This window comes from Palaemon carinicauda, chromosome 26 (genome assembly GCF_036898095.1).
Source record: "Palaemon carinicauda isolate YSFRI2023 chromosome 26, ASM3689809v2, whole genome shotgun sequence".
Taxonomy (NCBI): domain Eukaryota; kingdom Metazoa; phylum Arthropoda; class Malacostraca; order Decapoda; family Palaemonidae; genus Palaemon; species Palaemon carinicauda.
Window position 1 is genome coordinate 104,747,696 of NC_090750.1, and position 27,494 is coordinate 104,775,189.

At 36.6% G+C, this 27,494-nt stretch overlaps 2 long non-coding RNA genes across 3 annotated transcripts in view; both read right to left on the reverse strand.

Annotated features, from left to right (window-relative positions):
• The window catches only part of LOC137619754 (uncharacterized), a 315,346-nt gene that overhangs the window by 21,950 nt on the left and 265,902 nt on the right, over positions 1-27,494 (reverse strand). The gene's annotated exons all lie outside the window — the stretch shown is intronic.
• On the reverse strand, positions 1,396-19,220 carry LOC137620361 (uncharacterized). Of its 2 annotated transcripts, none has more exons than XR_011040055.1 (3): positions 19,124-19,220; positions 5,884-6,139; positions 1,396-3,173 (listed from the first exon to the last, which is right to left on the reverse strand). It is a non-coding gene; the product is annotated as an uncharacterized lncRNA (long non-coding RNA). The 2 variants fall into 2 exon arrangements; XR_011040056.1 differs by lacking the exon at positions 19,124-19,220 and adding an exon at positions 14,915-14,998.

Sequence of the window (27,494 nt, forward strand, 5' to 3'; positions counted from 1 at the left end):
ATCTCGCCGCGGTTCCCTGGGAGAGGAACTCCGTTCCCTCTTAGAGGCCAATTTCTTAATAGGTAAAGAGGCGTCCTTACGTCTGTCCGACTGGGGGGAAGGGCGGCTAAAAGCTTGCCCCAGAGAAAACAGCTGCTTCTGCATAACAGTCATAAAAGACTTCGCGACTGCTGCTGGATCCTGCGGTTCCGAAGGCGATGGCTGCTGAGTAGCGCTTGTTGTAGGAGAAGGGTATCTCAACGGTCTCTCTTCACTTCTTCCATCTCTGGACTTTGGCCTTTTCACTAGGCGTCCAAGTCATCCTAAGAAGGAAAGATTCAGAGCTACTTGATAAGGGAGAGCGAGAATGGGTCTGGTCACTAAGGTTCCACCTCCTCTTGGTCGGTCTCGAAGCCTCATACTGCCATTTGCGTCTGGGAGAGGGGCTCGGGGAGGACCCCATCACTACCGACACGCCTTTTCTGTGGCGGTCAAGAGCACCCTGGGAAGATGCAACAGGACTGTCTGAGGCGACGGCTGACCGAGGATACGTACCTCTCACTCCCTTGCGGCTGTCGACGTACCTTCTCCCTTGGTCCCGGGAGCTTGGTAGAGGTCTAGACCTTGGGTAGTGACAGGTTCAATCAGTCGCCACCTCCACTCCACTTTCACTAATCACACTCTCACTCTTACCTTTCAGGGCTGAAAGTTGGTCTTTAATAGCCTTCAACTCAGCCGCCATCCTGGCGTACCAAGGGTCATCCGTCGATACCGTTCCTGTAGAAGGGGCAGGAGCTACTACCTCAGGAAAAGGTTCAACTTCTACAGATGAATTAATTAATGGATCAATAGAAATTTCTAAACTAACTTCACTAGCAGATTTAGATTTAGATCTCGAAGCCCTCCTGGCTTTATCTAACTCTAACTTGCACACATAGCGCTTCATATCTAACCATTCTTTCTTGCTTAAAACCTCACATTCCCATTCCTTGCACCTTTTATCAAGTGCACAATCAAAACCCCTGCAACCCAAACAAACAGTGCGAGGGTCTACCGAAACTTTCGGTAACCTCACCTTGCATTCCTCATTTACACAAACACAAAAATGAAGTTTATCAGTCATATTAAACAAACAAGTAGTAACAGAATAAATACAAAAGCAATTGCCAAAACCCCAAGTCAATGTACTTCACCAAAACATAAGTCCGGTACAGCGACACAGGGAAAGCGAACGAGAAACTCAAATGGCGGACCAACGATGTTGTCAGTCCAACCGGCAGAGATGATCTGAGGAACAGAAAATGGGAATGATTCCAAGTACCACCCTGTAAGGGTTGTTAACTACCTAACCGCATAACCACCATACGGCGATTGCCGCGAGTTTTTGAAAAATTCTGCCGGACGTCAGAGACTATAGCTATATATATATAACTGCCAGGTAAGTTCTATTCATAAAACTTATGAGTATTGTAGAAATCGAGAATATAAAGACTGATTTTGAGAAGACTTCTTTCAACGGAATAAGGCTGTTTTCCTTGATGTTTCCCTTAATGGGGGTTTCTTCCATTTTTCACAATTGCTCTATAGAAAAATGGTTCACATTCATTTCAAACAATACCACAACAAATTTTCCTTGAAAATGAGACATTTAATGCCCTTGCCTTTGTGCCAAGCCAAGATGTTATCGAGGTTTTTTAAGAACTTTCAGATGATGATGCGAGATCACAGGAATTTCTCGCTTATTCTGAAACAATGTACACGGGAATTGAGAGAGGAACGTAGAATAACAGACAAAGAGCTACAGCTATGTTTCCAACATGTAAGTTCTTTACCACGGACAAATGACAATATGGAGGCCTTTCATAATGTGCCTAATAATTCAGTAAGTAACACCGATGCCTTAGATGACCGCGGAGGTAGCAGCAGTAGGGGATTCAGCATTATGAAGCTTCATCTGTGGTGGATAATGTGGGAGGGTGGGCTGTGACACCCTAGCAGTAGCAGCTGAACTCGGTTGAGTCCCTTGTTAGGCTGGGAGGAACGTAGAGAGTAGAGGTCCCCTTTTTGTTTTTGTTTCTTTGTTGATGTCGGCTACCCCCCAAAATTGGGGGAAGGGCCTTGGTATATGTATGTATGTAACACACACAACAATATCTGGAGACTAATTGACATATGAGGAACACCTATAGTTGATTCTTTTAAGTGGGGCAGATTTGCACCGACTCGCAGGGGTGCCCTTTTAGCTTGGTAAAGTTTCCTAATCGTTAACTGGTTGGACAAGATAAGATTCCTGATCGCTAATTGGTTGGACAAAATAATTCTAACCAATCACATAGCAGGAAACTTTTCCGAGCTAAAAGGGCACCGCTGCGAGTCGGTGCAAATGCACCTCATTAAAAAAATTGATTATAGCAACAGTTAAGAGAATTTATTTTGAACGAGGGGATTCCCGTCGCGGTAAGAAAAAGTACCAAGATATAAATGCCAGAATAGAGAACATAGTCCAAAACTACAGTACTGTATTTAAGTTCCATTTCTTAATACAGTAACATGCATATCTTGTAGTAAACAAGTTCTGTTCTCTTCGTTCTCTCCTGTGCTCTATATGATGTAATTTTTAAAATGTTTATTGTGTAATAACTAGTACTTTTATTTTGTTTGGTTTCTCCTATAAATTTGTTTTAAAAACGAAATACAGATGGCAATGTTCCCAGTAGCAATATTTTTAGGTAGGTAATTTTCCTAGTGGCATTCTTTGCTGTTTTTCAGCAGATAATACATTATCTTTTTGAAATAACTATGATATATATGCAAGTATTGTACTGTACAGGGTATAACTAAAAAAAAAAAAAAAAGGTTTACTCTCCCTTTGACACCTGTTCCTCTTACAATACCTTCAAAATAATACCTAACGTTTCTCATCCAGAGAATGAAATATAAACCCTTACGACCTCTCATGTATTTCATGTATTACGTGACTCTTTTTAACTTGTTTTCTTTTATCATTTCGATCATACGACACATGCAACATCACCCATCAAGTGGGTTTTCTTTCCAGGGCAGAACATCCAATTTCTTGATGGTGGGAATCTCCTTGCCCAGTATAAATCAAGGGGTGGTTGCCCAGTGCTCCGTTTTCTTGACCTGCTACCTAGATTTTTGGGTATTCCACCGTTGTATACCAGGTCCAGCATCTGTAAAAGAAAATATGATTTCAAAATCTATTTTTATTAACTGTTTTAAAGTGCTAAAAATAATATAATTTCATAGAATTCCTAAATAATACTGTACTCTTTGAAATTTTATAATATACTTGAGTAGTTTAAGGCATGAAGACAGTGAAAAATATCGCACACAAATAGCCCCTCATTTCAAAACGCTTATAAAAACTATGCGTTAATAAATTACTCAGCAATGTGAAAAACAGAATTAAAGACTGAAATAATAAACAGGGATATGTAAACTGCTTAACTGTTACTGTTCACTTGCTTTTTATTCAATCATGGGCTAAAAAAACTTCTTCTTATAATTTCATTATTATTCATAGTACATAATTCTTTCACCAGAAACCAAATACTTTCCCTCAGCCTAATTTTGGGTAGCGTAAATCTCCAGACAATAGAACTACACAGAAGTTCATTTTATATATAATCTAAGTATGTATTTGGTTCGTTGAGCACTGCTGGTGTGAAACTGATCCTTCTTCATCGTTAAAAATGAAACGGCAAATGATATTAACCAAATCTATTACTGTACAGCACTACTATAATACAACAGATATATGCGAAGTTGTTGTTTTTGTTATTACTGTATTATCCTTATGAATAGCTAGGCTATAACCGTAATTTGAAAAGTAGGATGCTATAAGTCCAAGGTCTCCAACAGGGAAAATTAACCGAGTGAGGAAAGGAAATAACGACATAAAAAACTATATGAAAATGAACTAATAAAGAATATAAAATATCTTAAGATCAGTAACGTTGTTAAAATAAATATTTTATGTTATATATAATCTATGAAAAGACTCATGTTAGCCTATTCAGCATAAACACATTTGCTGCATTTTTTAGCCTCTAAAGTTACACCGATTCAACTGCCCGATTAGGAAGATAATTTCCAGTGTTTTGTTGGAAAAACAGGAGGCCTATCCTCCTTGGAAGGGCAACAGATCAGATTTTACTTTGAATAACTATATTCAGCCTAGAGCTTTTGCTCAACGAGTTTATGCTTCAACTGAAAAGGAATACAATTTAACCATAAAAGAAACCCTTTCTGGTACAACCCAGGCATATAAGTGGTGGGCTACCTTTAAATGTGCACTCTTTGGTGTAAATGCAACAGTTCCTCCTTTACTTAAACCAGATGGCTCTGTCACTCACTGTCCAAAGGAAAAGGCATCCCTTTTGGCTGATGTATTTGACAGTAAGCAGAGTAATGAGAAACATGATTTTCCTTATCCCTGTTTTCCTGAGGCTAAACTAACTAGTTCAGCTTTTTGATGTGAAATCAAAGCTCTTGATTGACCTTGATGCTTAAGGAGGTGTAGACCAAAATGGTATTATTTTGTTTTTCATAAAGACTGCAGATTTCTTAGCTTCAAAGTCATCTGTTATTTTGTGGAAGTTCGCATTCGGCCGCTGGTTGCATGATGAGCACAGGCTATGCGATTATTTCATAAAGGCAGAAAGAAATTTGTTCTTGGTTATCTTCTTTAATCTTCTGGTGTTAAAAAGTCTATGTTGCTTCAGTCTGAAGTTTTGAGCCCTCTTCATGTAGCATCGTAGTACTTTCAAAGGACAGAGAACCCAGTCATCCTGATCTTGCCTGTTCGCTCCCTTAAAGGAAGAGACAAAGAAGGACTCGGCACTTGAAGTCATGAATGCCTGGGTTCTGGGTCATAGCTACAAAATCTGGGACAAAGGTAAAGGAGACCTTTTATCATTTGGTGTGAATTGTGACACATCAAAAGACATATGCAGTTTGCCTACAAAAATCCCCAAGGCTAAAGCTAGATGCAAGACAATAAGCACATCTCAAGGGTTCATACGGGATTAGCTTGAGAGGCCTGAGAACACGAGTGACCCCACGCCGGTGGTTTGAGTTCCCTGGGAGGACAAGATTGTTTGAAGCACCTAATGAACATACAGCTCAAAGATTGATTGACAAATTAATTGAGAGTTTTCTGGCATCCTGATATCTAAGGTCATTAATGCTGATATAATAGTAAATAAAGAATAAAAGGAAATTAAATTTAAAACAATAAAAGTAAAGATGTCCTTATAAAACTAAATGATGTTACTGATCATAAAATATTTTATATATTTTTATTCATTAATTATACAGTATATAGTTAACTTATTTTCTTTTCTTTCCTCACTCAGTTACTTACCCTGATGGAGCCCTTAGGCTTGTAGCATTCTGCTTTTCTAACGAGGGTCATAGCTTGGGCAAGTGATAGTAATAATAATACTACACTACAACTGATATCGATGTGAATGCTCCGAGGACTGTCACTGATATCTTAGCCGTATTTAAGAATAAATACTCGAATAGGTGATTCTTTACTTAACATAGCTTTATATTACTTAATGGCATGAACATTATGAACAGAACAAATCCAACCACCAATTAGCTGTTTGATGAACTAACGCAACTACACCTGTAACATTCTAAATACAGTTGGCCCTCAGTTTAACAGATATGCTGGCCGGGATCTAATACGTTTGTAAAAGCAAGACGTGATTCAAACAGATTTCCAACATAAGCTAACCTACAATGACCTTCAAAATACCGAAAAACACAATTATTACCAATCACTTTCGAGAAACTCAACACCCTATACTGTATATCCTTTACATAAAGAATTATGATTATAGTTTTCATTGGTATTCAAATACTTCTTACCCTTATTAGAGAGATGTTGTGGTATCTTGACATTCATTCAACGTTGTGACTGAACAACATCTATGGCGAGACTACATGCCGTACATCCAGCTGATTTCTCAACGGCATTATCTTCTATGGTAACTATGGCATCCGTATGATTAACATCTGCCCCTTTGTCATCTCCTTTTACATCTTGATTTTAAAGCGATGGCCTTTGAACTTTGACGGGAATTTTCGCCATACTTCTCCTGCAACGTTTCATCTTCGTAGAGACCTGAAATGACGAAAAATAGTTTAATATCAAAACTACTCATATTGTTGAGGACTTATCATTAAACGTATCTTGCATGCATAGTAAGCATTGCTCTGAGGCAAATATCCAATGCTTATTAAAGATTAGTATTCTGTGAGCAATAATGCACTATGGCTACAATCATAGTCTTTTACTCAATATTGAATTAATATTAATTAATCATTGTTGCGTTTCTAACCTCGGGTACAAAATACTTAAAAACCAATATCAAAAATTTTCAAAGTAAGTTGTATTATTCCTAACTATACAAACTTAGGTCCTTTGATAGGAGCACAAACTTGGCTGTCAAGATCTATAAAAAAGGCAGTAGTTACTGCCAGGAAATAATCACGCCTCCTGCCTCCCCACTCGTTCTGGCAACTAATTGAGACCCCTACGTGTGCATTAAGAAATCTGTTCTTGGCTGACCAGGCAGGCCGCAAGATGTTCCAGCAGATGCTGCTAAGACGAGGGTCATTTCCAAATTGAGATGCCGGGCCAAGGTTGAAAACAGATCAGCTATGCCAGTAATACTGACTGACACAGGAGTCGACCTTTGAAGAAGATTACGGGAATAATACCTCTGGTGACACTTACAGATCCTGCTTTGGTGTCAACTCAGCTGACAGTGTTTCTACTGAAGATGCCAAGACCCTCCAGTCAGAAGGCGATTTATATGACTTGATCAGGGTCTTTAACTCTAGGAAGAGCCCCAATCTATTCCAGATCGGTCACATACAATTACTTGAGCAACTGCGACGTGCAATCGTTTATTTACGTCATGCCTCCCCTAGTAGTACATCTAGTATAGCTCTAATTGGAGAAGGAACTAAAGAAACAGACCTACTGAACAGCGATCAATTACTAAATAAATCAGTAGAAAAAAGCTAAGTTCCATTCCATAAATGTTTGCAATGTCTGTTTGCGAGGAAAAGTTCCAAAGCTACTCACATTGCGGTGTTAACCCAACATTTGTTCGAGATAAGCAACATAGAAATACTGTGCAGTCATGATGATCGTAATCGTGGACTGTTGTGGGGAAAACACAATAGCGCTCAAACAATTTTTGTTTTCTTCATCCTTGGCTAACTTTCTCCCTCCCAATGGAAGAGAAAAAACAGGAGGAGTACCTATCAGATACTCTTTCCGACTGGTCTTTAAAGACCACAGTACTTGTTTCAACAAGAAAACAGTCCTGTTTCTTTCTTTCGATTGTCATCAGCAAACAGACTCCTTTACGGCGGTGGATAAAATTCAAATGTATGATTAATTGCTTGTACATGAAGCCTCTATGCATAAAACTTTAAAAAAACTGAATGCAAGTGAAAACCGTTCAAAACTCATGGTCTGCTGCCATGTGTATGCTTGGCAAACTTGTTACCATTGTACTAGGAAGGACTTACGTCTACATGCATTTCTTTACTCTAGGAAGGCAAGTACTTTGCACAAGCATCCGTAATTTCTGGTTGTTCTTCTATTGGCAGGGTAAAATTCCCGATCGTAATCATGCAAATATGAAAAGGAGAAATATTACAAATCTAAAGTAATTTGTAATTCCCCTAACTACAGTATTAATTGATTTTCACTGACTGCCTATTAAAGAGAGAATTGAGTTTGAAATATTTATAATAACCAATCAAGTTATCAGGACCGGACATCCAAAATACTTAAGAGAATTGCTACATATAGTCCAGCCAACAAATCGTGCTGACACGAGAATAGTTACAGATGGTTAAAAACTATTGGAACCTAGATATATGTCTACTGTAGGTTCTACAGCCTTTAAATATGCAGCCCCGAGACTATACAATAAGCTTCCACGAGACATCAGAATGATTAAAGATATTATGGCTTTCAAGAGGAAACTGAAGACACATTCTGCGAGTGCTTCAATAGTGAATATTTAACAATAAACAAGCAATATACAATGTGAAATGTTGAATGCTTTCAAACGAACATGATAAAATGACTGTGGAGTCCTATATAAAGCGAAAATGATAAAATGACTGTGGAGGTCCTGTAGAGAGTAGGGTTCCCCTGCTGTATAGGACCGGAAAAACAGCCCTTAAAGTAAAGTAAAAACTACTTAATTCAGAGCCCCCGAGTAAAGTCGTCCCAAACAACTTAAGAATCCTTTAGAGGCATATCTGAGAATTCTAGGTGTAATCTTACGGGAGAGAGAGAGAGAGAGAGAGGGATTAGTACGGAAATGGCATATATTTCGATAACTCTTTCTCTTGCCTTGAAGAGAAACTTGGAATCTGGAAGGAATTTGTTTCCATAAACAAAGAGGACGCTTCCCTAATATGTTAACATCAGATAGAGTATGTATAGATGCATACAATACATATCTATCGCAGGCACTAAGGTGATGTCTGTGCCTAAGCAGATGGAAAAACACCCTTATTGTATTTCTCTAACTGCCTCATCCACATTTGGAGTCTAGAAAGGACATTCACCAGCTCAAGAGATTTCAGGTGAGGCAAGCGATAGCCTTAAGCGCACGCTGTTAAACGCCGGGAAAAGCTCTGCAATTACCTTGAGTGTACGCTGAGCGTAGAGAGAATGATTGCTTCATGTACATCTTTCAGGTCAACATGGGTGCAAGTCTCAGAGGAGCATGAACCTGGTTCAGGCTCTACCTACCTGTTAGGTGAAGCAGGCTCATTGATTGTGAGCAAGCGAGAGACGTGGGGCACTGGGAGTGCAGCCACAGGTAAGCGAGCCTGGCTCGTGCATTTTACAACTGGTAGAGCAAGCTCAGTTGTGCAAAGGCACGCATGAGAAATGGGGATTAACCTAAGTGCTAGCTTATGATGCTATGCTCTCAACCCAGCCAGGTAAGCTGATCAGCATAGATAATTAGAGAACTGAGTACTAGCTGTTGCCAAGATCTCTGTGGAGCTCCAAAGAGCTATAGCGCTCCGGTGTCAGAACACATAAGCACTTCTGAGCCACCTAGTCAGCACAACAGATAGCCCTTACGACTGCATCTGTCAAATAACCCCGGAGGGTTCGTGGGTTTACAGGAAGATCCTGTATAAAGCATATCTCTCAAGTGAAATGCTAGCTTCCCCTTGAGTTTGTGCTGAGGCTGCTGAGAGGTAGCTTGTTAAGCAAACCTCTCAAATTGCTAAAATGATTTGATCACCATAACAAATTGCTAAAAGCAAGTTGATCACCAGACTCAGAACACGAAGCAATTGGCTTCCAACAAGCGAGACTGAAAGCGTTGAATCAACAGCACGCACTAGGATTCGACCTACTCACATGTGTCCTTCGGCAAACCACGAAGGGTTGGCAAATAGACACACAAGGAAAGAAGTCTGATCCTAAGACTTCATAGAAGTCTAACTTCACCCTTGGCCAGCTTAAAGTATTAAAGGTAACATGATAACATTAATCAAGTTCTTGACTCAAAGACCATATCTTGGGTAGTGCCATAGCCCCATGTACCATAGTCTTCCACCGTCTTGGGGGAAGTGTTCTCTTGCATGAGGGTACACTCGGACACACTATTCTATCTTATTTCTCTTTTTCTTTTCAAATTTTTATAATCTATATATGAAAGAATTAATTTAATGTTACTATTATTGAAATATTTTATTTCAATTGTACATTACTTCTCTTATAGTTTATTTCCTTTCCTTACTGGGCTATCTTTTCCCTGTTGGAGCCCTTGGGCTTATAGCATCCTGCTTTTCCAACTAGGGTAGTAGCCTAGCAAGTAATAATAATAATAATCCCCGAGACAATACTGTACATCATCATAAAGGAACAGAGACCAAGAGCAAAGCTGGAATTGATTCCAGTTTCAAGCCAGTGGGGACAAGTTTGTTTCCACCTACTGCTGGAATCAAAGAGTCATAATGAATGAGCAGGAGCGAGATGCTTCCCAGCTATTGACGGGCAAGCCACCAGCTGCCCGTTGAGATACTACTGCTAGAGAGTTATTGGGTCCTTTGACTGGCAAAACAGTACCACATTGGATTCACCTCTGGTTACAGTTTTTCTTTTGCCTACACATACACCGAATAGTCTGGCCTATTCTTTACACATTCTCTTTCCTCATACGCCTGAAAACACTAAGATACCCAAAAATTATTCTTCACTCAAGAGGTTAACTAATGCAATGTAATTGTTCAGTGGCTACTTTCTCAAATGTTAAGGGTAGAAGACACACTTTAGCTATGGAAGGCAGCTCTTCTAAGAGGACACTCCAAAATCAAACAATTGTTCTATAGTCTTGGGTAGAGCCATAGCCTTTGTACCATAGTCTTCCACTGTCGTGGCTTACAGTTTTCTTCCTTAAGAATACGCTAAGGCAAACTATTCTGTTTTCTTATTTACTTGCCTCACTAGCCTATTTTCCCTGTAGGAGCCCTTGGGCTTAATAGGGTTGTAGCTTAGCTCGTAATAATAATAACATTGACAATATGGTTGTTGTTACTTTGTTAAAAGTTTTGACAGCAGTAAAGAACGAGGGGTTGTATTTGCTTCGGAAGAAATGTGTTTGATATACTGTACTGTATTTAGTCTGATAGTGAGAAATGGAAACCAAGTCTAACATTCGAACAACGCCAAAATACTTGCTAACACGAGTAGCGTAACATGTACTGCTTGCCAGAATAGAGGAGCATATAGATGGTGTCAAATAGCAAGCGAAGTGAGCCACAGCCAAGCACAGAATTATGGAACTAAGTGACTAATTACACAATTAAAATAACGGCAACATGGACAACCTGGCTGAACCAAGGAGGATGGAGATAATGTTAAATTGTGAGATGCAACCAACACCAGAGCGAAGACCAATAAGTGATTAAAGAGTGTTAATTCAGCAGACCAACATATCCATATACAGTACATACTTAAGTAAGAAGGGTTGGTAGAATGACGGCTATACTCAAATATGGTGTGTTTAAAGGCGTTTCTAGTTTTTTGTTATGGTAGTCGACCCACCATAAATCAACAAAAACGGAATTCCGCCACTTAACGTCATCAAAAACTTTCAAAATACCAAAAATACACGAACCAATCTCATTTTCTCATGAGTAAACATCGAACACTTCTGTTCCCCCTTGACCTAACCTACTGTATGTTACTAAGTCCTTACTTATCTGGGGATTTCAGCCAACCTGGAAACCACCCATTTGCCTAAGGATCCCATATTCCAATACATATCATACCAATGTGTCTACGACCGCCGCATTGTGACTTTACACCAAGGCAGTTTTACTTTATTGTACTTTACTGCAGTGTAATTGTTCAGTGGCTACTTTCCTCTTGGTAAGGGTAGAAGAAACTCTTTAGCTATGGTAGGCAGCTCTTCTAGGAGGACACTCCAAAATCAAAGCATTGTTCTCTAGTCTTGGGTAGTGCCATAGCCTCTGTACCATGGTCTTCCATTGTCTTGGGTTAGAATTCTCTTGCTTGAGGATACACTCGGGCACATTATTCTATCTAATTTCTCTTCCTCTTGCTGGGTTAGTTTTTATAGTTTATATGGGAAATATTTATCTTAATGTTATTAATGTTCTAAAAATATTTTATTTGTCCTTGTTTCCTTTCCTCACCGGGCTATTTTCCCTGTTGGGGACCCTGGGCTTATAGCATCCTGCTTTTCCAACTACGGTTGTAGCTTAGCAAGGAATAATAATAATAATAATAGTATATGTGCATATTTCAAATATTTTAGATGGGTTAAACTAGGAAATACATCTGAAAAATCTTGTTTCAGGAGCGCAGCCATTTAGGAAAAAAAAAAAAAAAAAAGGGCAGCGACTAAGTCTTATGGTAAGGTAAGGATACGGCAGGAAGGATCGGTAGATAAATAGGTAAGGATGCGACTATTAGGTTAGGTGGGGAACCTTGGATTAAGTGGACCCCATGTATTTGTTTCCCCCTTTCAAATAGCTTTTAGAGTTATGATTTGTAGAACTTTAAAACATCCATAACTTTTATTTGAACTTCTACATTGTTAAAAATGGTCTAAATACAACAAAAAGGCATATTGTACTACAGTTAATCTTACCCACCCAGACCATATAGAGAAAATATCCTTTTGCAACTCAAAATAAGACTGCGTAGTAAATGCGTGTTGAGTTCGGTAATATTTCGGTAGAGTCGCACCCAGCCATTACCCCTTGCCAGTACATAGGAGCTTGATAATTTTTTTTGGAGCCTCTCTAGTTTATGGGGACAGGCCTTGGACCGGCCGAAAATCGAGTAAAAAATGTCCGAAATCGGCTCTTTTTTCAAGGGAATGATCACAGAATGAAATATTAAATTCACTAGTTTTGTAAATGCTTGTCCAAACAAACTACATACTAGGACAGGGTTGCGATCGCCAGAAAATACAGTAGAGTAATGATCATCACCTATCGAGTTTTTCACGGGAAGTTTAACAGATTGAAATAATGAATGAACTAAATTTGTAAATGCTTGTCTCAACAATCTACATACTAGGACCACTCAGCACATGAATGTCGGAAACGTGCGAGAAAAATGGACAACAGCTAACCCAAACTTCCCCCAGCCTAACCTGACCTACAAGCCATGTCCTTACCTTCCTAATGACCTAACGGGGGGCTAACGACCCCCTGCGACCCCCCAAACACTGTCACTATCATACAAACCCCACGGAAACGTGCGAGAAAAATGGACAACAGCTAACCCAAATTCCCCCCCCCACCCCCAACCTGACCTACAAGCCATGTCCTTACCTTCCTAATGACCTAACGGGGGGCTAACGACCCCCAGCGACCCCCCAAACACTGTCACAATCATACAAACCCCACAAACCCAACCTAACCGAACCTAGTAGTTCCCAGGTCACAACCGCTAGCCGGGGGCAAGACCCCGAACCCCCTTCGTAAGTCTCTCTCCTACACAAAAAAAGCTATGGTAGCACTCTAAATTATATCTTAACCACATTGTAATAATAAAAAAGTTACTCAGGATTACCTTAATATTCGTAGTCGCTGAAGTCTAAATCCTAGGGTTCTTGCAATTTCACAGGGACCCCTAAAATCTTCTAAGAGCACTTTTCAAAATAAAAATGAAAAAATTACGGGGTAATTCGAGTAAAGTCGCATAGGTCTAAAAACCTTATTGTCTTCAAAGCATCAAGCTGATCTATATGAGTAATAAACTCAACACCATTGCTCAAAGAGAAACTATACGGAACATGTCTGTTCATTACGGCGTTTAGCGTTGGAAAGGGTCGACCTTGTGTGTAGGTCAATCTCGGGTCAAGGGTGGGGGGATTTAAAATTTTAAAATCACGCGGCCAGCAAAAGTAGGCCTACAAGCGCATGGAAACGAAGGGTTAGTTTGGGTGGTTTGTTTGACACTGGCTTTATCTACCGAAACATCTTAACTAGATGTTGACTAACCTAACCTTTGGTTGTACAGTATATATAACAAATTAGTATTCGGCATAATTTCAGGACGTGTCCCAACGAACTAACAATCTTAACAAGAGGTTAAAGATGAAGATTGTTAGGATTAGCGAAAACATAAGTCCGAACATCAATAGCTGTTCAAGCATGCCACCAGCTGATAGGCGAACAGAGCGCCACCCAACGGGTGTTATTATAGTCAGGCAGGAAACAATGCTTGGGGGAAATTTTACGACCGATTAACTTGGCCGTGGCTTCAGCGGACGACGCATTGTAACGACCTTTCCCTAACCTAACAATTCATGATAATTATCATAGCAGTATCAAATGTCACTATAAATGACGTGTCCCAACTAATTACAAACTTAACAGAGGGGTAAAAATGTATATTGATGGAACAGTATTAAATTGTAAAAACGAACGTTTCTTAGACTGGGATGACACGGGCTCTATCTATCGGGAAAGTTGGAAACTAAGTAGGAGCTACCCGTGACTTGCGTTCAGACCGTGCTGAACTTAGAAAATATTGCTGTGGCAAAGGTAAATTATGATATTATTTAAAATGATGAAATAACATCATATTATGGTATATTGGATCATAGTAAGGAACATCTTCCCATAAGGAAAAACGATTTGGCTAGTAATAAGAAAGATATCACCCTGTCCTTAAAAACTACATTCACCCCTTTTCTTTTTTTGCGAGCGCAGAGAACACCATTAGATTTCGGTAGTATTTTGATATTGTCCTTGATGGATTTTGCTGCGCCGTGCGCTCGCTTCGCTCGAGAAAAAAGAAAAATCATCAAGTTCCTATGTACTGGCTGGGTGGTATTCTACCGAAATATTAACTCGAGTACCTTGTGGCGTAAACGGACACACGTAAAATATTTTCAGACGTAAGAGCCTTTGAAGTTTAATGGGACCAGATGAAAAGTCAAAATTTAAAATTTACAGATGCAAGAACACCACCTAGCCTATGGTTCTCCAACTAACCTAACCTACCCACGGGAGGGAGGCTATGCACCCTGCGACCCCCCTTTACACTAGTGTATTCCTACCTTAACCTGTACAAAGGAACATTTACCCAAAGACGTATCACGTATATTAAAAGGTTTCATAAAACCATTCTATATAAGAAGGGGAATGAGGGATACGAACGCCTAACCTTATTTCATCGAGGATACGGCTTATATAAAGGTTACGGTGGAAAATAAGAAAAGCGATTGGTTACGTTATCCGGGTAGCGAAAGCCTAGTGGTCGATGTCTTCATGTGGACTTTATTATTGTAAAAACAAATAAAATTAACATAAAATAATATATTCAGAATACTTATGCATATATTGGATAACTACTTACCACAGGTTTATCTATATTAACACTCAGAAACACGAAATTGTCGATAACATTGATGGGACAGATGTACGCCATGACAGACTGGCAGATTATTTCGACTGGATTATCGTACATGAGCCTTACAATTGTCGTTTTTCAACCAAAATTATCGTACACAGTTTCAAAATAATAATTAGGGAGTTACATGATCGACTTATTTCAAAATATTTTAGTATAATTGTTTAATTAAACACATATGTATATACCTAAGGTATGTATCGTACATCGTACTGGACCTAAAATAATCGTACATGTACGATAATTATCGTACGAATGGCACCCCTGGACTAATGTAAACACACAGCAAACATTACTAAACACAGTAGTAGTAAAAGAAGGGCAGGAGGATTTGAACCGGCTCTCCATTTTTATTACAGCTGCAAACGCTATTCATATATGTAAATCTTGATTAGAACTACTGTATTAGCATAGAATTTGTTTATGTTTCATACATTTATAACATAAATACATGTAACAGAAACTTTTTCTTTTAATATAGCGTGCTATTCATAATTCTAACAAGTATTTCTTAGTCTTGGTGAATTCAAAACATCATATTTTATCTCTTTTATAAGTCAAGTTTTTTTTATATCTAAAACGATGTTCGGTGTCGTATCTGTCCTTACTTGGATTATGTATATTGCTTTTCAAATTAGCAAAATTATTTATATTTTCATTGTGGCAGTCGTGTTTTTTAAGATGTTGGTTCATCAAATTTTAGTTTATTCACAATTAGTTGGGAGTAATTTCACATATTTACATTATATCAATAAACAATATTTAATTTTTTATTCTCAGGCCTTTATTTGTATATATATATATATATATATATATATATATATATATATATATATATATATATATATATATATATATATATATATATATATATATATATATATGTGTGTGTGTGTTGTTCATATACATCAAGGCTATAGGAAAGTGTAGGCCTATGCATAATCGACATCAAACATAGGAAAGCAGTCAACGATTATTGAATTTTTCGTCATAAATCTGTCGATATGGCTACGGGAAAGTGTAGGCCTATGTATAATTGTCATCACTTACTTTTACTTTTAGAGGTTTATTTCTCGCCCTCCATCAAACACTAAAGGTCTGTTCAGGCGGGCCTTGGTGTGTGAAAAAAAATAATTTCTTTCCAGTTGATATTTTGCTCTGTATCGTTATCAGTTATTTCGCTAGCATTTGTATTCAGGCTTAATAGTTTTCAGGTCACTATTATAACACTTTCTAAAAAGATAAGTCTTCAGGTTTTTCTTGAAGGCTGCCACATTATTGCTATTTTTGACATCGAGTGGAAGGTCGTTAAAGAGTCTCGGTGCAGCATAACTGAACGTTCTTCCTCCTATTGCATGATTCACACTAATTTCGAATAGTCTATGTGGGTCATCTGCATGTCTAACTCTTACAGCGGCGCTGGTAGCTTCAGGGTAGGGGACCAAGCAATCACGAAGATATTTAGGCTTATCACTTGTAAGTGCTTTGTGAGTCAACAAGCAAATTTTAAATTCAATTCTAGCCTTAACAGGTAACCAATGTAGATCGATCAGTGCAGGAGTTATTCTCTCTCGAAATTTAATGCCTTTTATCAGTCTAGCCGCCCGGTTTTGCACATTTTGAAGCTTCCTTAGTAGTGTATTGGGCAATTTGTAGTACAGAGAATTGCAATAATCAAGCCTTGATATTACATGACTCATCACTAAAATTTTTGTACTGCCCTCTTAAATATTTTATAATAAATGCTATGTTTCTCAGGTGATAATTACACACTTTCACTGTGTTCACAATTTGGTCCTTCATTGACAAATTACAGTCTATCAGTACACCCAAATTTTTCACAACAGGCACAATCCTAACATCAGCATCACCAATTTTTATACTTTGAATTAACTGGTAATTCTTCAAAGCCACCTTTGTGCCAAAGAACATACATTCTGTTTTATCATCATTTAATTTGAGCTTTTTCCTCTGCATCCATGTTTTTATTTCAGTCATTATCTCATCAATTTTCTTCTTTGTATCTTGTGTTGTTGAAATTGAGAGGTAAAACTGAGTATCATCTGCATATAGTTTAAAACCCACTTTTTGATTTTTCAAGATGTGTGATAGCTCGATAGTATATATGTTAAACAAGATAGGGCCCAGGACACTACCCTGTGGTACACCCTTCATAAGAATTCTCTCATTGGATCGGTTTCCAGAAACTTCTACAATAGTCTTCCTGTTCACTAAGTAACTTCGCAAAAATTTCAGTGCTTCCTTAGTCACTCCAATAGACTTTAAATCGTCAAGTAAGTACTCGTGCACAACAGTATCAAAAGCAGCACTAAGATCTAACATAATCAAAATTCCACACTTTCCCTCCTCAAGAAGACATATCATATCATTCATTATTGAGCACAAAGTAGTTTCTGTAGAATGATTAGCTCTGTAGGCCGATTGATTTTCCGGGAATACCTCTAACTCGTCAATATGCTCCCATAATTGCTCACTTATGACTTTTTCAATAAGCTTTGACATGTAGGATAAATTTGAAATGGGCCTATATGAATTTAGCTCGTTTACATCACCTTTCCCTTTGTAAATTGGTTTGATCAACGCAGTTTTTTCACAGCTAGGAAAACAGGATTGTGATAAGTATTACTTAGGTTAATTATGTTCAGGTAAATATTATATACAACTTGCTTGTTTGGAGCTTCACTTATTGAACTGTTTGGGAAAGGGTCGTTTCCACAATATGTATTCTTCATCTCTCTCATAACCTTTAACAAGTCGCACATATTTATTTCCTTAAATTTTATTAACTTCTTTCCCTCCTTCACTGGCATAGCTGACTATCCTTCCAAGTGATTTTGGGGAAAGCCTCTATAGATTTTATCAATTTTTTCACTAAAGAATATAGCAAAACTCTCTGCACAAACATTGTCAGGCAAGACATATTTTTTCTTTAATCCCATCAAATCATCAAGGTTTTTGTGAAAGTCCTTCATGTTATTGGTTTTTTTTACATTCGCCGTTGTAGAATTTTCTTTTTGTTTTTTCTAACAGGATGTTATAGTTAGAAAAAACAAAAATTCTACAACGGCGAATGTAAAAAAAACCAATAACATGAAGGACTTTCACAAAAACCTTGATGATTTGTTTAATTTATGAATTAAATTCACATGATTCAGATTCTATATATGAATCAAATTCTATAGATGAATCAGATTCTATAGATGAATCAGATTCTATAGATGAATCAGAATCTATAGATGAATCATGAATTATATGGAAATTAAGAAAATATGGTACAAGTCAGTGTGGAGATATACAAAGCTATATGGGGAAATTATCGTGAGAGAGAGAGAGAGAGAGAGAGAGAGAGAGAGAGAGAGAGAGAGAGAGAGAGAGAGAGAGAGAGGAGAGAGAGAGAGAGAGAGAGAGCACAATACTTCCATTTCACTATACTGTGGATATAATATATTCAACTAAATTACCAAGGTTCGAACCCCTGGATAGGCCTAATCATTATGAAATTATCAGTAACTGTAGAGGCAGCTTATTTCTCGACCTTTTGCTCGACCTTGACCTTGATCTTTGACCTTAACATGTATTAATAGGCGTGGATTTTCCTACACTCAAATATGAACCAAGTTTGAAGTCTCTGTGACAACGATGTCCAAACTTATGGCTGATTACGTGAATTGGACATTTTGCTTGACCTTGATCTTTGACCTTGACCTTCCAAAAATAAATCATTTCCAGCTTTTTACCTAGCAATTAATCCCTGGGAGTTTCATTCTCTACAATTGAAGCTGTTCACAAACAAACACACAAACAGAGGGTAAAACATAACCACCTTCCAATTTCGTTGGCGGAGGTAATGAAAAAAAAATAAAACAATAACACTTAGAATATATAGAAATATCTCTATTCCCACCTCCACAAGCGAGAAGACTCCAACCATTTCCAACAAAAAAATTCCCAAAAAACCATTGAATTAAATAATGTTGCATGAACATTAAATCGTCTTAAATCCTTGTATCCACGCATTGGATATCCCTAAGTATACCTCAAGTATTTAGGTAGTTTACAAATTAATTTACCAGGAAAAAAATGCCTTATAAATACAAATGATTATATTAAAACTTTAGTTTTCGAAATACCTACCGTCAATATCTTGATCAGTCTCTTCCTAACGCCTGCTGCTGTTATGTGTCTCAAGGAGCCTTCCTCTATCTGGGCTTGTATTATCAAGGAATGTCTGAAAGAGAAATCAAGATGTTAAAAGGGCCAAAATCCGTTTTTTTTAATTCTTGATTTATAAGTATAACACCAAAATGTTATGAGAAAAATAACCTATCGCTGTGTGTGTGTTGTGAAAATGTCTTCACAAAGTAACAATGATGTTCAAACTAGGCCCCTTCCCCCATGAAAGTATGATTTTGAATATTCTCTCTCACTCTCACTCTCACTCTCACTCTCACTCTCACTCTCACTCTCACTCTCACTCTCACTCTCACTCTCACTCTCTCCTGGGTACAATTGTTGACCTCATTTAAGTCAAACGAAGAACATTGAAGATAGACACGGCAAAATATTTGAACATTCAACTACTCCAATGCCACGAGTATTAAAGACGACGAGACAGAGTAACAAAACGAGAAATCTTGATCAATAATATGCGTATCAGCGTAGTTACGCAACAGTCTCGTTTAGCAATCCTATGGGATATGGTTAACACAAGAAAGAATTGCGTATTCATGACAAGAGCTTCTCTTGGTCAAAAGAATTTGAATTTTGAACTACGCATTTATCTAAAGGAAAAAGGATCAAGAGTGAATAAAGTTCACTTACGAAGCCAAAACGATTTTTTCCCCTGGGAATGCTAGCCAGCAAATTGCGATTTTATAACGCTGAGCCTACGTTAGAGAAATGGGTCTGGATAAGGAAGTGCTTGTAATGAAGGCAAGACTAAATACGATTAAGTTAAAAGCAAATTTCAGGGGACGATGCAATGATGATGTGAGTGACCTATGCAAAGATGAAGAGGATACTACAGAACATTTATTTTCATTCCCAAAATTAGGACAGTCAATATAATTATAATCATTATCACTCGTTAAGCTACAACCCTAGTTGGAAAAGCAGGGTGCTATAAGCCTTTTGGCTCCAACAGAGAAAATAGCCCAGTGAGGAAAGGAAACAAGGAAATGTAGAAAATTCTAAGAACAGTAACAACATGAAGATAAATATCTATGTAAACTATGAAAACTAACTAAACAAGAGGACGAGAAATAACATGAAATAGTGTACCCTCAAGCAAGAGAACTCTAACCCAAGACAGGGGAAGACCATGGTACAGAGGCTACGGTACTACCCAAGACTAGAATATAGGCTATAAGCGTAGGTATGTTGCAAAATCCGAGAACGGATCTAGTAGCATACATAAGTAAAGCGATGCATAGGAAAGAATTTAAAAAGTCCAAATTGACCACAACAGGGGTAAAGCAAAAACTGATATCCCAACTAAAATCAAGGTAAAATTAAGGGATAAAATTAAATATTAAGAATATTATTAATTTAGTTATGTACAGGTAAATCAAGCTTAATTTTAATAATAATTAGAAGCTTTGCAGCCCATCTATAGTGCGATAGAGTGCAAGCAAACTTATTTTGCGGAGGTGAGCACCAAAGATAGCACAAGGGTGTACTGTAGGCAGTTATAGGATCCAGGAACCCATCCGGATAGGGGAAGGGATAAGGATCCATTATCCATTAGTAAAGTCCTTAAAATCCTATTATCTTAATATCAGACAAGGATAAAGCCAAATAGTTCTAGTGATTTGTAAAATAGAGTCATTCAATTGATCTTCGCTACTCTCGTCAAATACTTCGAGGTGTCTAAGTACACTTGGTGGAAGACGAAATCTAGTGCGCGCTCTCTCTCTCTCTCTCTCTCTCTCTCAATAATTATTCGCTAATGCTTTAGTATTTTATATATATATATATATATATATTATACATATTTATATATATATATATATATATATATAGAGAGAGAGAGAGAGAGAGAGAGAGAGAGAGAGAATTAACCATACCTTCAACCTTTTAGCAGTTAAGAGGAAATTAATGATTTAAATATATAATGTGTTATTTCAGATTTAATATTTACTAAGAGAGGAGAGAGAGATGAGAGAGAGAGAGAGAGAGGATATTAACCATACCTCCAACCTTTAAGTAGTTAGAGGAAATTAATGATTTAAATATATAATACGTTATTTCAGATTTAATATTTACTAGAGAGAGAGAGAGAGAGAGAGAGGAGAGAGAGAGAGAGAGAGAATTAACCATACCTTCAACCTTTTAGCAGTTAGAGGAAATTAATGATTTAAATATATAATGTGTTATTTCAGATTTAATATTTACTAAGAGAGAGAGAGAGAGAGAGGAGAGAGAGAGAGAGAGAGAGATATTAACCATACCTCCAACCTTTAAGTAGTTAGAGGAAATTAATGATTTAAATATATATTACGTTATTTCAGATTTAATATTTACTAGAGAGAGAGAGAGAGAGAGAGAGAGAGAGAGAGAGAATTAACCATACCTTCAACCTTTTAGCAGTTAGAGGAAATTAATGATTTAAATATATAATGTGTTATTTCAGATTTAATATTTACTAAGAGAGAGAGAGAGAGAGAGAGAGAGAGAGAGAGAGAGAATTAACCATACCTTCAACCTTTTAGCAGTTAGAGGAAATTAATGATTTAAATATATAATGTGTTATTTCAGATTTAATATTTACTAAGAGAGAGAGAGAGAGAGAGAGAGAGAGAGAGAGATATTAACCATACCTCCAACCTTTAAGTAGTTAAAGGAAATTAATGATTTAAATATATAATACGTTATTTCAGATTTAATATTTACTAGAGAGAGAGAGAGAGAGAGAGAGAGAGAGAGAGAGAGAATTAACCATACCTGCAATCTTTAAACAAAGAAAATTATCTAAATATATAATGCGTTATTTGAGATATTAAATATTTGTTAAAAAGGAAATCAGCACCAGGAGAATAAACTTGATTGCTAAAAACTTTTATTAATTTTTATGTGTCCGAAATGTATTCGTCTTTTATAATTTATGAATAGACTGTCAATCATCAATTGTTGGACTGCCACGGTTGAATAATAGATTGACTGAGATTTCTCTGGCATCGTAAGTCTCAAATGTACATTAGATGTAACGAGAACTCGAGGGATAAATATTGGCTTAATATTTCTTAAGATGACTTCGTACAATTCTCGATAAATTATCGTTTTTAAGTGTTGCCATCAAATCGCAAATATGAATAGAGCTGATTTTAAGAGCAAGCGTTTATGGCGTTGCATTTTGAAAGGTTACGTTTGCATAAAGTTTATTTACATATTGTCCTCATTGACCAAACTATTTAACCAAAAAACATGAAAAGTAGGATATTCGTATATATAGAAAATACGCTGTGTAATACTACGAGCATTGCATCCTTACTCTGAGTGGCCAGTTAAAAGACACCCCCAACCTCTCTCCAACTGTGAGCAACGCAGGGGGGGGGGGGGGGGTGAAGGGGGTGATTGAATTGAATACAAGCTACTCTTACTAACGTTTAAGATACTGAACCAAAATGAACCAAAAATATCTAAAAGAATGCCTGAACAAACTAGAACTAGAAACAAATGTTAACATAAGACCCATGAGTGACAAACATAGGCTATCTGAACCAAGAACAAATAGTAAATTTGGTGAAAGGGCTTTTAGCTACTGTGCGCCTAGACATCATAATAAACTGCCACCTGAAATGAAGGACCTAAAGGGAGCAATTGAATTTAAGAAGAAACTAAAGACATTACTTTTCGCAAGATCATATGATTTGGAAGATGCTACAATCAAAGAATTGTATAAGTTATAATGAAAATGTTTCGTTAGATGATTGATATGGACCCGCCCGAGAAGTAGTTCACTCGACTTCAGTGGAGGGTTGGATTTAATTACCCAAAACAAGTAACAAGTAATATAGCTCTTTAAAATGTCATAGGTCACACTGGCCCCACATCGACCTTGATATCAACAGAGTGGAAATTATTAATAGACAAAAAGGTCATTCTAACAGAGCTAAGGTCACTTACTCAGTAGCCTACAGACCTTAATTACTGCTCCAGTACAGACTGGCCCTTCAGCCTTTCTGTTACAGTAACTGCAGTCTCTGCTGAATAATTTAACTTTGTTATTATACTCTTACAATTAACCATTCCGAGTAAATGGAATTAGCCAAATATGCAAAGATTAGACTAAACGAAATTAGAAGGAAATATACGAGATAATAAAAGTACAGACGACGTTAGTAGACCTTATCAGTGAATTAAAAAGGTTTATGTGAACAGAAAACTAGAGGGGCAATCAGTAGAGAGCAGACCTACGCCACGGCAGCTTAATTTTCTACCTTTAGCTCAACTTTGAATCCTTGACCTATGACCTTAACATGTATTAATTGGCGTGGATTTTCATTCACTCAAATATGAACCAAGTTCGAAGTCTGTGATGACGATGTGCAGACTTATGGCTGATTACTCTAATTGGACATTTTACTGACAGTGACCTTGACCTTTGACCTCAACCTTCCAAATTAATCCTTTCCAGCTTTTTACATAAGTTAATCCCTGCAAGTTTCACTATTCTGCAATTAAAGTTGTGGGCAGGAAACTGTTCATTAACACACACACGCACACACACACACACACACACGGGTTAAACCAGGACCCACTAAGATAGTCTCGATAGTCTCTTAGTGGGTCCTAGGTAAAACATAACCACCTTCCAACTTCGGTAGCGGAGGTAATGATTTATACGGAAAACAATAAATAAGGTATTCTTCAGCACACTTCAATCTGGCGATTATCATAATCAAGACATTTAAATGAACGTAAATCGAAAGTTTAAACATTAATTTTTTAAAATGAATTTAACCACTTTCAATTGGATGTTGTTACGCACAAGTACTTAAGTAAAGTCCGCGTGTTGGTCGCTAATGTTGGAACTCGATTTTAATCAACAGATTTTTAACGAATACAAGAACATTGTTTACCTCACGTTTAATGTTTCCTTTGACAAACGATATTATGAAATTATGTAAGTCAACATAAATCCTGGGGGATTTAGCCACGAATCCTGGGGGATGAAATCACGAACTCTGGGGGGGATTTAACCCCTGACTCCTGGGGTAAAACTATTTTCGCGTTAAAAAATAATAATGCAAAAACGCCTCTTTAGCACCAAGACATTTAACAGGTTATCAATGCTTTTTTCGAATGAAGGAAAGATGTTTTTGAGAACAAATAGTGTGTTGCAAAAAACAGCTAAAATTACCTCTGAAAACATTGTTAAATGAGCAGCTGTTTCTCCAAGGAAAATGTGTTTACGAAAGATATAAAATGCCTATGAAATGGTAATACCAATACAGACATTTCGAGATTTTCAAATAATTGATATCATAAAGCCACAAATAGGCCTAAATGTTCAAAGCTTCCTCTAAATGAATCAATTAATAATTAGACCTTTAAATTAATAAAAATTAGACATTATGATTTAATAAATATAATATTCACACTCGACTAATTACTTAACGGCAGTAATATAAGCAAACTGTCCAAGGACTTAATTATATTACACTTAAAAAAAGTAATTTTAATCAGAAAGTCTCCTTAAAAAATATACGGTTCTCATCCGTATTTCGGTAAAATAGAGGAGAGAGTGTAATTATTACCCTACTCTGTAATTATCTTTTACGGGTTAGTAACTGTAATATCACCCCTTTACGTCAATAATACGTTATTAAAACTGAAAATGCTTGGCAACATCTATACCAGTATTTTTTTTTTTTTTTTTTTTTTTTTTGTTAACGGCAAAATTTAAACTGTACATTACGCTCGTAAAAAAAAAGTCATCAGTATTAATTTTCAATTACATTAATATACGAATTTAATTACATCAGGAATCATTTTTATTCACTTCGTTAATAGGTAACTCGATTATATAAGCATATTAGAAATAAATACAGCGGTAATATATGAATCAAATACACTAGTAGAAAGATCAGTTTGCTGTAATGATAAATTAATTAAGTCAGATTAATTATTATTATTATTATTATTATTTGCTAAGCTACAACCCTAGTTGGAAAAGCAGGATGCTATAAGCCCAGGGGCCCCAACAGGGGAAATAGCATGAAGCATAAATCGGCCCAGAGAGCGCAATGAGATTTTAAAATTTAAAAATGCAACACAAAATAGATAAAGACTTCAGCTCTAACCAACATTATTCATGGATAAAAAGTGTCACAATTCTGTGGGTCAATTAGTAAAACCTTCAAAACGCCTGTCAGTCACTCCTTACTGACAGATAGATACTGTACTCTACCCCGTGTCTACCCGGGCACTACCATCTTTCCCGTAATATATATCAAACGCTCATAAAATAGGTTATGATGTTTCACTGACCTCACATATATAATCAAAGCAAAATCCTTTCTGAGTGGGGGACACCTTAACGTGGTGAAAGGGTTTGTGTGTCGCCATGATCAGCTAAGCTGTACTGGTCAAATAAAAAAAAATTTATATATTAGGTTGGTTTGCTGTGAACGGTCAGACGAAAATTTCCTACTATAATCAGTCAGCGGTGGTTAAACGTGTTGATGAAAAAATGGCCAGACCCCCAAACATGAATAAAAAAAAACATGGCTGAAGCCTTCGGCAGGCAGTGGACTAGAAAGGGCTGCATTATATATATATATATATGTGTGTGTGTGTGTGTGTGTATTATATATACACACACACATATATATATATATATGTATGTATATATATATATATATATGTATATATATATATATACATATATATATATATATATGTATATATATATATATATAGATATATATAATATATGTGTGTGTGTATTATATATACACACACACATATATATATATATATATATAAACAAATGCATACGTTTCTAGTCCACAGCCGGACAAAGGCTTCAGACATGTTTTTAATTATGTCTTGGGTTTAGCCAATTTTCATCATATTTTTTTCATTTTAATCAAACCAACGTCATCTTATCAAAAAATAAAATGCCTACATTTTCTATAGATTCAATAACAGCCATGTATAACCCTACCAATTAATGTACATCTAAATTAAAAATCTAATATTGAGGAACCAACACTCAACTGACCTTCACACCTTCAGGGCTCGTAGGGAAACCTAGGAATTTCCCTCAGCCAATCAGAGGGCTTTAACAGAACCCCTTAGTAAGCCAGTCCTCTCATTGGCTTAAACTTTCATTCTTTGGCTAAGGTGTTTAGAAGCTGTCCTATTGGTTAGACAGAGTCAATTTTGATTCCAGAGGGTATAAACACAACGAATTATCTTGCGTTGAGTGACATATCAAACAATATATTTGACTCATAATAAATATATGAACTAATATACCAAACTAGAAATTTTTTAAAAAGCATTACTTAGATTTATGGTAAAACGTCAAAAGAAAAAAAAGAAAAATTGAAAGACCTTGGTAAACAAGCCAACGAGGTGGTTGGTTCTTCCAATACATATTCTGTATCTTGCATACAGTCAGTCAATGGCTGTAATCACTCTCTGTAATAACTTCTGTAATTCTGAGAGAAGGAATTTAAAATATATATCAATATTAATATGTTTTATAATACAGTATTGCGGGTCAAGGCGATACAAAAACTCTTTCACAGCGTTAAGGAATTTCCGCTCAGAAAGTGATATATATATATATATATATATACCATATGCAAAGACTAAATAGCTAATCAAAAATGTTTCTGTAACTACTGGTGAATTAATAATTTTATATCAGATTATTATACAGTTACCCAAGCTAAGTACCATTCTCATATGTACTCTGATATATATATATATATATATATCAGAGTACATATGAGAATGGTACTTAGCTTGGGTAACTGTATAATAATCTGATATAACTACTGGTGAATTAATAATTTTATATCAGATTATTATACAGTTACCCAAGCTAAGTACCATTCTCATATGTACTCTGATATATATATATATATATATAAGGGACTGGCTGGCAAAATCTAACTGAGGGCTTTCGGCGTCAATAGGCTCAGGGAGGCATGATAATGATGATAATATATATGGATATATACTGTACATACATACACACAGATAAGTAGGTATGCATGTACATATATACGTGTGTGTTTACATACATACATACATATGGAAATATATATATATATATATATATGTATATATATATATATATATGTATATATATAATATATATATATTGATTTGTAAGTATGTATGTATCTGTATGGATATATATATATGTGTATATATATATATATATATATATAATGTGTGTATGTGTGTGTGTGTAAGTATATATATACACATACGCATAAATATATATATATATATATATATGAATATATACAAGCATATACATACA